This window comes from Sebastes umbrosus, chromosome 5, assembly GCF_015220745.1.
Source record: "Sebastes umbrosus isolate fSebUmb1 chromosome 5, fSebUmb1.pri, whole genome shotgun sequence".
NCBI lineage: Eukaryota > Metazoa > Chordata > Actinopteri > Perciformes > Sebastidae > Sebastes > Sebastes umbrosus.
In genome coordinates, this window is record NC_051273.1 from 19,370,833 (window position 1) to 19,381,910 (window position 11,078).

Below are 11,078 nucleotides of genomic sequence, written 5' to 3' on the forward strand. Positions count from 1 at the left end.
GGCTGGTTATAAATCCAAGCTGATAACTGAAACAATGACACACAAGATATTCAGTCATCCATCAATGTGGACACTAATATTTCTCTCATATTTCCTTCCTGGATGAGCCCCATTTTGAAATCATTGTTTGCTTTTTTTAAGAAGGATGTGGACACATTTTTTCCACAGAAAACCATAAGGCAAAGCGGTGAGGAATGCCAGAGTGTGGCATGCTCCCCTGCATTTCAGTCATCTCCTACAGAGCTCTTATGTGGCTTGGGAGAAATCCACATAGCCTCCAGGTCTAGAGGCTAGTTGGGACATGGGATACTCAAATAGCCCATTGTAAAGGACCTGTTTGTTTCTTGTCACAGCGTAGAAGTGAACACTATGGCCACATTTTCCCAACAACCGCCGCTTGTTCTTTCATTCTCTTCTGACCAATGTTATGTTTAAACATGAACTATTATCTTATGAAGGCCAGATTCCGGGAAAGCAGGAACTGAATCAAACGTATTACCTAGCCCCGATTCCCCTCCTCCACTCAACATTTTTCACTCTCACTCTAATCAGCCCACGGGCCATAAATTAGATTTATCACTGGCACCAATTGGGAGAGGGGAGAAAAAAGGGCTAGCAAAGACGAAGGCAGAGGGAGAATGGAGGCCAAGTCACAAAGAGTAGGGGGCATGAGCCACATTGAGCCATGGATCACAGCTGCTTGAGGTCACACCACCAATGAGTGTTTCAAAAGCTAATATCCCAAACAAAAACAGAGAATGCTATTTCCTGGTGATAATTATCTGAATGCATTTAACAAGACAGGGACATTACATTTAATAACATTTATGAAACTAAATATCTGAGAGGATATGTCGTAAAACTTTTCAAAGTTATGGGATCAACTTGCTAATCCTGCTTTGTGAAATATCCCCACGTTCTCTGTGTATCATCCTTACACTTCCTGTAAACACAGTATCAACAGATCCGGTGTATTGTGTCCCTCAGAGTCCCTGCAGCACAGGCAGCCAGAGTGAGTGAAGAATAAAGTATGGTCTAGACCTATTCTATATGAAAAGCGTCTTGAGATAACTTCTGTTATGATTTAATGCTGTATAAAAATAAATTCAATTAAAGTGACTGATTTATGACGGATTGATGATTGAGTTTCGAGGGCGGGAGTAATGGACAAAATATGCTTGTTTTATCGGCGCAAATGGTCCCCATCTGTACTTTTAATGATACAGCACAATTTTATAATTTATAGCCAATTATTTTGCGGACCCCTTGACAGAGTGCCACGGATCCCACTTTGAGAGTCACTGACCTATACTACCACTCTTGCAGCCCTGCAGGGGCAGGCATTTGCACAAATCCTTAAAATATTACATGACATGTGTGAAATAAATATGTCAACTATTTTGTGAATTACAATTATTTTGGTTACAAAAGACAAAACAAAAAGAGCACCATGTGATGAAGCCATTTTCCTGCATGTATCAGGACAGCTGTCTAATAACTTTTAGTAGTCTAGGTTGTGAACAGGTGAAACAAACGAGGAGGAGTGAGTTGTGGTTTTCAGCCTGTATTTCTGTTTGACAATACAATAGTTACGCAGCCTGCCTGTTGCTATTTAAACCTATATTTGGAGGGAGACACATACCTGGCTGCAAGGGGGATTTGACAGCAAGTGACACCAAGGCCAATGAACGTGTCACTGGGGTTAAGGGCACTCGAGTAAAACGCAGGAACCTAGCATGTCATTCACTTTCTAGTTAACAAATAGTATCCTAGGGGTAAATTACATAATTAGAAAAATAGCCAGCCACCATAGCAACCCACTATGTCAAGGCTTGCATGAGGGCTGTCTAGCCTTGGCTGCAGGCACATTGGAAACTAAAGAGTGAAAATTGCAGAAAAGAATAAGAACTAGAGGGGACAGCTTAGTGAGAGCTATTTTCATTTCCTCTAAGTCTCTCCTCCAGTTTTCTGAGTCAACCCCAAATATCCCAGTATGTATGGTTTCTGTCAGATATTAAGACAATATTTTAAGGTCAGATATTTATTTTTATCTTAAAACACAGAAGCTATGAAATTCAAGAAAACATCAGTGACGTGTTTACCCTTAACTCACAGTGCGTAACCGGCCAACTTCGAGCACTGACTAGTGCTCGAAGTTGGCCGGTACTCACCGGTACGCAGTGCCGGCACTTCTACTGTTTACTCCATGGCATATAGTGACTTTTACTTGCGTACTGCACTTCTCACAAGCTGCCCGTACTTTTCTCTGGGAGATTCATAATTGCGATTCGTAACAATGCAGCTCCAGCGTATTCGCGCCGCCCCTCATAAGCAGTATGAAAATAAAAACAATGTGGCGTGCATCTGGACTATCAATACAATGTTCTCGTCCTTTTGGTAAAATAAATAGTGAACTGTTCGTCATAGCTTTCTTTATATTTGATATGTGAACAAATATAATGAATGAAACATTATTTAAAAGTTTTCCGAATCTTTTGAGTCTAACATTTCCAGAAGAATTAAATGTTCAGACGAATGAACATTAGCTAAATTGCATAGCTTTAAGTCAAAAACCTTCAAATTGTCTTGGGGGAGGACCCTCAAATCCAATATCTCCTAGTAACTTTTATTTACTGTAGAAATGTATAATGTGTCTCTTTATCGTGCTGTATAATATGTAGGAGCATCCTGACTGGGACTCTGCTCCAAAAACCTGTATGATACCCGACTACAGGCTACAAATAACATAGGAAAGCACTTTAACTATTAACACTAAACACACCAGCTTAACCCTGTAATGTTCCAGTTGGAAAATTATTGGAGTATTATAGGCCTACTATAGAAGATTCATAGCCCATGTATAATGGTAGCAACCACAGCTGATTATGACTGACACAGTATAACTTGCTTAAAAAGAAATAATGAATTAATAGGACTAATCGCTAGAGATTGCTGATACCGGCAGATACACACACCAACATGTGATAAAGAGAGTACTGGCACTTATTTTTTTCCACTTCAAGCACTGGTATTAGTCTCATCATAGTGGTACAGTGGTATAATGCAGGGTACAATTAATTACACAAGGTACTGCCACTTCTTTCTTGGCATTTGGCCTAATTCTTAAGCTGATGCACACGCAGCTCCAACATGGTACAAGTAAAACATGTGGGGGTTACATACATAAGTTACATACAGTGTTTACAGTTAACTACCATGAAAGTTACACCACTTATTGCGACCAAAAAGTACAGTACTACTAACCTACAACTATTATGCTGATTTTCCCTAGCTCATTTATAAATGCAATGATAATACATGCAGGCAGAAACTGCTATTCTAGATCTATGATGCTATGCTAGTGGATTGTTTTATGGATGTTTTTAGGTTGTTTTATCATTTTTATTCTCAGGTATTGTCTTATTTATTGCAGTATTTATCTAGTGTACTATTTATAGATTTTAAGGGCTGAGAGAGAGCCAGGGTAAAATGCATTTCACTGTACACTGTACTTTTAAATGCATTTGACAAATAAACTTGAAACTAGATCTCCGAAAGCTTTGTGAGAACTACATTCATTTCCAACAAACTGGAGGAGTGCTGGGCTTTATACTGAACATTACATTGCCTTTCCTGCAATTCAACCAGCTAATATCTCCTCGTGTGTACATTGTTTACGCTTTAAAAGTGTACTATTTATAGATTTTAAGGGCTGAGAGAGAGTCAGGGTAAAATGCATTTCACTGTACTTTTAAATGCATTTGACAAATAAACTTGAAACTTGAAACTAGATCTCTGAAAGCTTTGTGAGAACTACATTCATTTCCAACAAACTGGAGGAGTGCTGAGCTTTATACTAAACATTACATTGCCTTTCCTGCAATTCAACTAGCTAATATCTCCTCGTGTTGTTTACGCTTTAAAAGTCTGCATACATTTACGTGGTCTTTAATGCAACGTTTCCAACACAACCAATACAAGTAGTAAACCCGAAATGTGGCTTCTTCTTCTAAAGAAAGAAAGGTACCGAGGCAGGTTGGTGTCTCCGCACACAGCACAAAGAAAGGCAGCCTACATGGCTCAACGTTACCAGTGTTAAAGCCACTACTGTTAGCTTTAGCTCGCTGTTCGACAAACCCAAACGTTACATTTCACACCACACAGAAAGCTAACGTTAGCTACGAATCATCTATGAAATGTTTACTTCATCTTCAATCACGGACGGGAAAGAAATACTGCAAGATAATACACTAGTTTGTTATAATACTCGGCATACTTCGGCTAGCCGATTGTGCTAGCTAGGTTAGCATAGCCGTTTTCTGAGTTTGGGGTATGTTCGTTTTGTACGTTGTTATTGGATTAACGTTTCTATCTAACTAGTTAGTTTGCTTGATAAAAACATGATTTACTGACACTGTGATAAATAGTTTGTGTAGCAAGCACTCAAGCATGTTATGAAATAGCAGGGGATGTTTATGAAATATATTAATTATTTATTTTTTTTAATATTTTTGAGTTACAAGTTCTTCTAACATGGTAATGAAGCATATATTTACTGTATATTTGTATTCTGGGGGTATTGTTCCTATGCAGAGGGTAGTTTAGTTTATTTATTGTGTTGAGTTGAATGTGCTACTTATTTTGTACTATAACTTGTACCTTTTCTACCTTTTTTCTTTTTCTTAAAGCTGACTAAACTGCTCCAATGAATTCCAATGCAAATGGCAAATAAAACTCTTGAATCTTTAAATGCCACAATACATTGCTTGGTTAACTAATGTCAAAGCTTATTACTAGCTAGATACGTAGTAGCTAAGCTTGGTTGGTTAGCTCCTGGCCTTTAATGTGTTGGTGGCATAAGTAACAGCAGATGTATCAATAACAGTAACGCTCTAAAGATTAACACAAAGAAACATGTATTTGGTTCACCATCTGACTCTCATAAAGTTCCTATTGTTATTCGTAACTAAAAAATCCAGCGGGTATTTCCATATAAATATGTGGGAGTAATGATAGACCTGTTATCTTGGAAAGACCACATTGAATTTGTCTGTAAAAAGACAAAACAAAGAATTTACTTCCTCCTGACTTTCTCAGGTATTTTGGGGCGAGTAAACAAATTCAACTTTTTATTTTTTACTTCTGTTATTATGATTGTTCTACAGTATTGTTATACTACATGGTACAAGAGTTTGTCCACTACTTTAAAGTCAAAACTGCTCAAACAAATGAAAATCTGAAGAAAGACTGTAGGTCCTTGAGAAATCTCTGAATCAGCCTATCATGATAACATCTTAAGGCTGGCAAACACACCATCATCTCTGATCCCAACATGTTTTGAACAGTGAATATATGAATTGTTACCATCAAATCAGAAACACAGTGTTCCACAATTTAATAAGGTTAGACTAAAGCACTCTTTTCTACAGCCTAATAATCCCACATCAAATGTAGGTCGAAGGGCCCTGAATATCGTCTTCTTGTGATTGTAATGTTGAAATGTACGTATCCTTGTTTTCTTGTCTTTGTCCTTTCTGTGATGTTGTAAATGTGACGCAAAACCAATTTTTAGACCTATCTGACACTAAAGTATTATCGTTTCGTAACACTGCGTCTCTTTTAATCCGCTAAACTTCCCTTTCGGTCTCAACTCATTCTACCTGAAGTCCAAAGCTGAAGAGAGCCGGCGTATCCCGTGGTTAAAAACGTGCGCTCCTAGGAGAGGCTTCCACTGAACGCGTCTTGTTGTAAAAAAAGGCAACTGCCGATGTGTCGCTTCGTCTTTCATTTCCCCACAATATCCTCAAATTACACTTACCGTTTAATATGTTTCTTGTTCTCAATCCAATCCCCGAGCACACGGGTTGTTTTTGAACCGAGACTCGCGTCAAAGTACGAGAAAGAAGAGGGGTTTTATCCAACTTATTCTTCTTAGTTGTTTTCTCCACTTCCTGATTGAGACGACGCCATTTTGAATAGCGAACAAAATATTTCCGCCGCTGCTGCTGTCGTCGTCACGCACGCGCGGTGCCGCTCGACTCTGTCGCGAGCAGAGAGAGCGAGCAGAGAGAGAGAGAACAGAACAGCCAGAGCAGCCAGGAGCCATAAATAGTTCATCATCACTGAGATGTTTGTCACACCTGAACCAATATGCTGCGACTTAGAATACATACATACAAAGTGATAGCAGAAGAAAAATAACCAGTTACAGCTCTGTTATTGTAAACGCATTAAATAATGACCTAATAATAATAATAAGAACAGAAAAAAACATTTAGTTTCAGAACATGTAGAATACAAAAAAAAAAATGAAAAAGCCAACAAGTGGACAGTCAGAAACAAGTAGTATTTACAGGGATGATGAAAAAGAAAAAAAAACTGAACAACATCATCATTATGATGGGGAAAGCATTTATATTTAAAGCTATAAAAATAAAGCAATTAAACAGTGAACGTTTCAAAATGTTTTTGAAACAGCAGTGGGTTCTGGAGAAGGATGTTAATAGAAATAAAGAACAGAATATCATTTTTGAGCGTGGGTGGGATACTTTTGAGTCAGGGTGAGGATTGGAGTTAACAAAATTAATAAATAAATAATGTCGATAGAGGTCAACTAAAGGGATTTAAATATGTCCCTTTTTTTGTCTGTATAATAGAATAGATAATTGTGTAACCGAATGTGTCTAAGTGGATATGTATATGGATGCGCGGGTAGATATAGACATATGTATATATATCTATATATGAGGTTGGTTGTATGTATATGAATATGAATATGTATGTATATGAATATTAACTTATCTCTTGACACTGCACTATTACAACGGGTAGTACGGGTAGTTTTTCTTTTCCTTTTCTTAGGTTTCTTTTTTTTTGTTTATATGTTGTTGTTGCTGCTCTCTGTATGTCCCTTTACAAGTATGTGTATGTATTCCTTTAACCTTAAATAATAATATTAATAAAAAAAAATATATATATATACATCATATAACATGATTAGATGTAGCCTAATGTTCAGAATTAGACTAGTAAAATACAATACTTGATGCTACTTGATATTACTTATTTATTAATTGACATATCTGTAAGACTAAAATATGAGTTAAACTCTATTCTGCAAATGAAAATAATAGGCAAACAGTGTTTCGGTTGATTTACACCATATGGTATGGTTTATACAATACTGTATATGTGTAAGTTTGCATAATCTATAACTAGGGCTGCCACTAACAATTCATTTCATTGTCGATTATTTTTTCCATTAATCGATTAGTTGTTTGGTCTATAAAATATTAGAAAATGGTGGAAAAATGTCTATCGTTGTTTCCCAAAGCCCAAGACGACGCCCTCAAATGTCTTGTTTTGTCCACAACTCAAAGATATTCAGTTTACTGTCATAGAGGAGTAAAGAAACCAGAAAATATTCACATTCAAGAAGCTGGAATCTGAGAATTTTGACCTTTTTTTCCCCTAAAAAAAAATTACTCAGACTGATTAATCAGATATGAAAATAGTTAGCGTTTAATTTAATAGTTGACAATTAATCCATTAATCGTTGCAGCTCTACCTATAACAGTTAATTTGACCTTTTCCCCCTTTTATTCAGGGGGAGTTCACTGAGAGCAATGCTCTCTTTTTCAGGAACACCCTGATCACGTTCATACAGTTACACATTCACACCTGGAAGCTGCTCAGTACAACCACAGTTTGATCGGCTGGCCACTAAGCAGCTCCACTGGAGCGGTTAGAGTTAAAGGCCTTGCTCAAGGGCACCTCAGTGGTGGTAATGAGGGGAGGGCAAGCACTGCTTCTTCATTTTCCTCACACAGATTTATCCTGCTGGTTCAGGGGATTGGACCGGCGACCTTTCAAGGAAAGAGGCCTATAAATAAATGTTCCTTCACTAGACATTAACTATTATTGATATGCTCGTACTTATTTATAGAGCTACTACGGCTGAAACACTTTCCATTTGCTATTCAAGTTGAGAATCCATTTATTTTTTACTCTATTTTTTTCCTTCACAGACAACCTTTCCTCAGTTTCCTTCAGTAAAAAAACAAATCCTGATAAAACAGATATTTTAGAACGAAGTTTAATACAAATAAAAACCTTAATTTTCATGAACAAATTATTACATTCTTTCTTTCACTAATCATATCTGGAATTGCAAGGTTTAGCAATTGTTCTCTCTCACACTTTAAGAGACCATGGGCCTATATTTAGCCCACAACACCACGGCTGCTGTTACGACCATTACTATCACTCCCACTGCTAATGATAGTAATAATCAAAGCTAATGACTAACTAACAGAGAAAAAGCATTACACAACTGCATAAAATAGCATTTGGACAAAGTAATACCATTGCACAATAGAATAAATTATAAAAAAAAGGAGAATAATAATAAAAAAGACCCATGGATTTCACTCATGTTAGCCTTTCTGTATTTTTTTTGGTGAATGTTCTGTGCAACTGAAACCAAATATGTTTCGTTATTGTTTTATACATGGTATTTTCATTTTAGCAAATCACCTGGACTACATCCCTGCAGACAGTTATTGTATAGAAGCGTATTTCTGTTAAACGGAGTACATGTTCATCTTCCTCCTGCAGGTCGCTGTCTCACTTTGGCACCCATCCGTCCATTCCACGTTATTGAACGATAGAAGCTGGAAGAGCTCCAGTTGTTTCCAGCAAACAAACACAGCCGCTGCTTTCCTGGTATAACAGTCCCCCCTTTTCCCAACAATGGAGGATGGTGGGAAGCAAAGGGCGGAGTGTGTGTGTGAGTGCGTGTCTGTGCATGTTTGTGTGTTCACATTTAAGGTACTGTTTGTGAAAGATACTGGCAGGGCAGTGCTTTGTCTTCCTTGTCTGATATTGTCTCTCATGTCAGCAAGGTGGTGGTTGATGATACAGGATGTTAAAGCAGCATCCTGCTACATTTTAGGGACATCTTTATAATGCAGGTTAACTTATCAATGAGGATCATTGCAGTGCAGACTAACATTGCTCTTGATCTTTAGTAGCGTCACTGTATCAGAATAGGTTCAACACAATAAAAGCACAAACCTGTGATGCATCAATCCCTAAAACATGTTCAGAGACAATTCTGATATAATTTTTATATTTTGAATAAAAAGCATATCTGATGTTATATCTCAAAAGTAACTAATTCATTCGTAAAGGTGAGAGACCACAGGCGAAGACATTGTTTTTTAATGCACTGATCAATTTTAGATTTTGGGCTAATTTGCTTCCATAACATGTCTTCTTTCAGACTAGTGAGAATGAGACATCCAAAATACACATTTAGGTGTTTATTTTACTACACGTGGTCTATTTGTGTCTGTAGATCTCTCCTAAATTCACCAAAAGCTAGCATTAGATAATGCCTCATTTCTAAACATAACATTTCAGAAAAAACTTGTAATACAAAAAATAATTGTCTTAATGTAAGTTATAAACTGGGGAAGTTTCATGGTGATATCTATTAGTTAACAATTCCACCCCATTCACCTGAAGTATATTTTAAGGCCGTTTTTTTCTTGTACTCTGAGCCAGAAATCTCCACTTCAGTAGCACTTAATACTTAATACACCAAACTTCCCAGTTTAATTCCAATCTATATTCTGAAGGTTTTTACAAAGAGGTTTGTTCATATATCATTTATAGCCTGATTTATACAACACTTTATTCCTAAATACATGGCGAAAATGGATATTTTTAATGGCTGTTGACAGTATTTTCTGATTTATGGAATGGTACAAAGAGATATCCAAAATTCCCCTCTGTAAAAACATTTGACTCTAATATGTCAACAAAATGAAACAATAATTTTGAACCTGACTTTATCCAACGTTCAGATGTATGTTCTGGAAATGTAGCACATATTTAATAAGATAATGCCTCATTTGCATATTTAAACATTACATTTCAGAAAACTTGTAATACAAAAATGCCTTAATGAAAGTAATAAACTTGAGAAGTTTCATGGTGATATCTTTTAGTTAAAATATTTTACCCTATTCACCTGGAGTGTCTCTCCTTAAGGAGTCTGCTCTTTTAGTTTGAATTTGGTGCACTCTGCTGGAAACATACTGCAAACACTTGGTTTGAAGTGAACTGGATTTTCAAGTCATGACTGAGCACAGTCATTCAAGAATTTAAGTAGCAAATGGTAATTCTAGGGGCTGAACAAAAGGCACATACAGAAGAACCATTACACATACACGGAAACAATGAAGATTTGCCTCCACTGAGCCTTTTAGCTCGTGATTGGGAAAGCACTGCAGGAATATTTCACTTCCTGTTACTGTCACTGACCGCCGCTATGTCACAGCCAACATGCCCTGTAAAAACCGTGTTCCTGACAGAACTGCAGAACTACTCCTTCACATTTTGTGCCTATTCAGCAGCTTCTCACTGTGACTCTTACGCAAGTTAGTTACTGTAAATAGTGCGGTACTTGACTCTCAGTTCAGAGGTCGTCAAAGACACTTTCTTTGTTGGAATCAACTTTGCAGAAGAAGCAAAACAGTGTTTGTTACAAAACTCAAACAAGTGTTTAATTTCAGTTATGGTAAGCTACTTCATATATTTTCCTTGAAGCCCCCCTCCTAGTATCTAAAAAATGCAGAGCCCCCCAACCCCCAATATTTTCTGATGTCATCATCCCTAAAATAAAAATGATGAATCCTTGATTCAGTGTATTAAATGAGTTAGTCTTTTGTCTTTAATGAATATAACTTGTCAGTTTCATCAACATAAATAAAGTGATGACGTGAGGATCTTTTTTTTGTATCGTCTTAATTAATTTCCTATAATAACAACTTTTTTGTTATTGTGGTTAAATAAATGTAATTTATGGTGTTGTAAGGTTGTTGCTAGACCGCCTGTTAATACAGGTGCTTGCCTCCCTTTGTGTGCAACTGTGCACAAATACCGGGTTTAAACTGAATGTGGCCTACTAAGAAACAAGAAATATATCTTTTTAAATAGTTTTACAGAGTTTTGCATAAATTATCCAGTAAGCGTGTTATTATGATTTTAGTTCTGCATGAGCAAATCTAATT

The 11,078-nt window shown here is 36.8% G+C and overlaps 1 protein-coding gene across 2 annotated transcripts in view; it reads right to left on the bottom strand.

Moving 5' to 3' along the window:
• Positions 1-5,985, bottom strand: part of si:ch73-63e15.2 (protein strawberry notch homolog 2) — an 82,467-nt gene extending 76,482 nt beyond the window's left edge. For both annotated transcript variants that reach the window (XM_037768900.1, XM_037768897.1), the window contains exon 1: positions 5,819-5,985. The gene's annotated coding sequence lies outside the window, so the exon portion shown is untranslated. The remainder of the gene's footprint in view (positions 1-5,818) is intronic.
• Between the last annotated feature and the right edge of the window lie 5,093 nt (positions 5,986-11,078).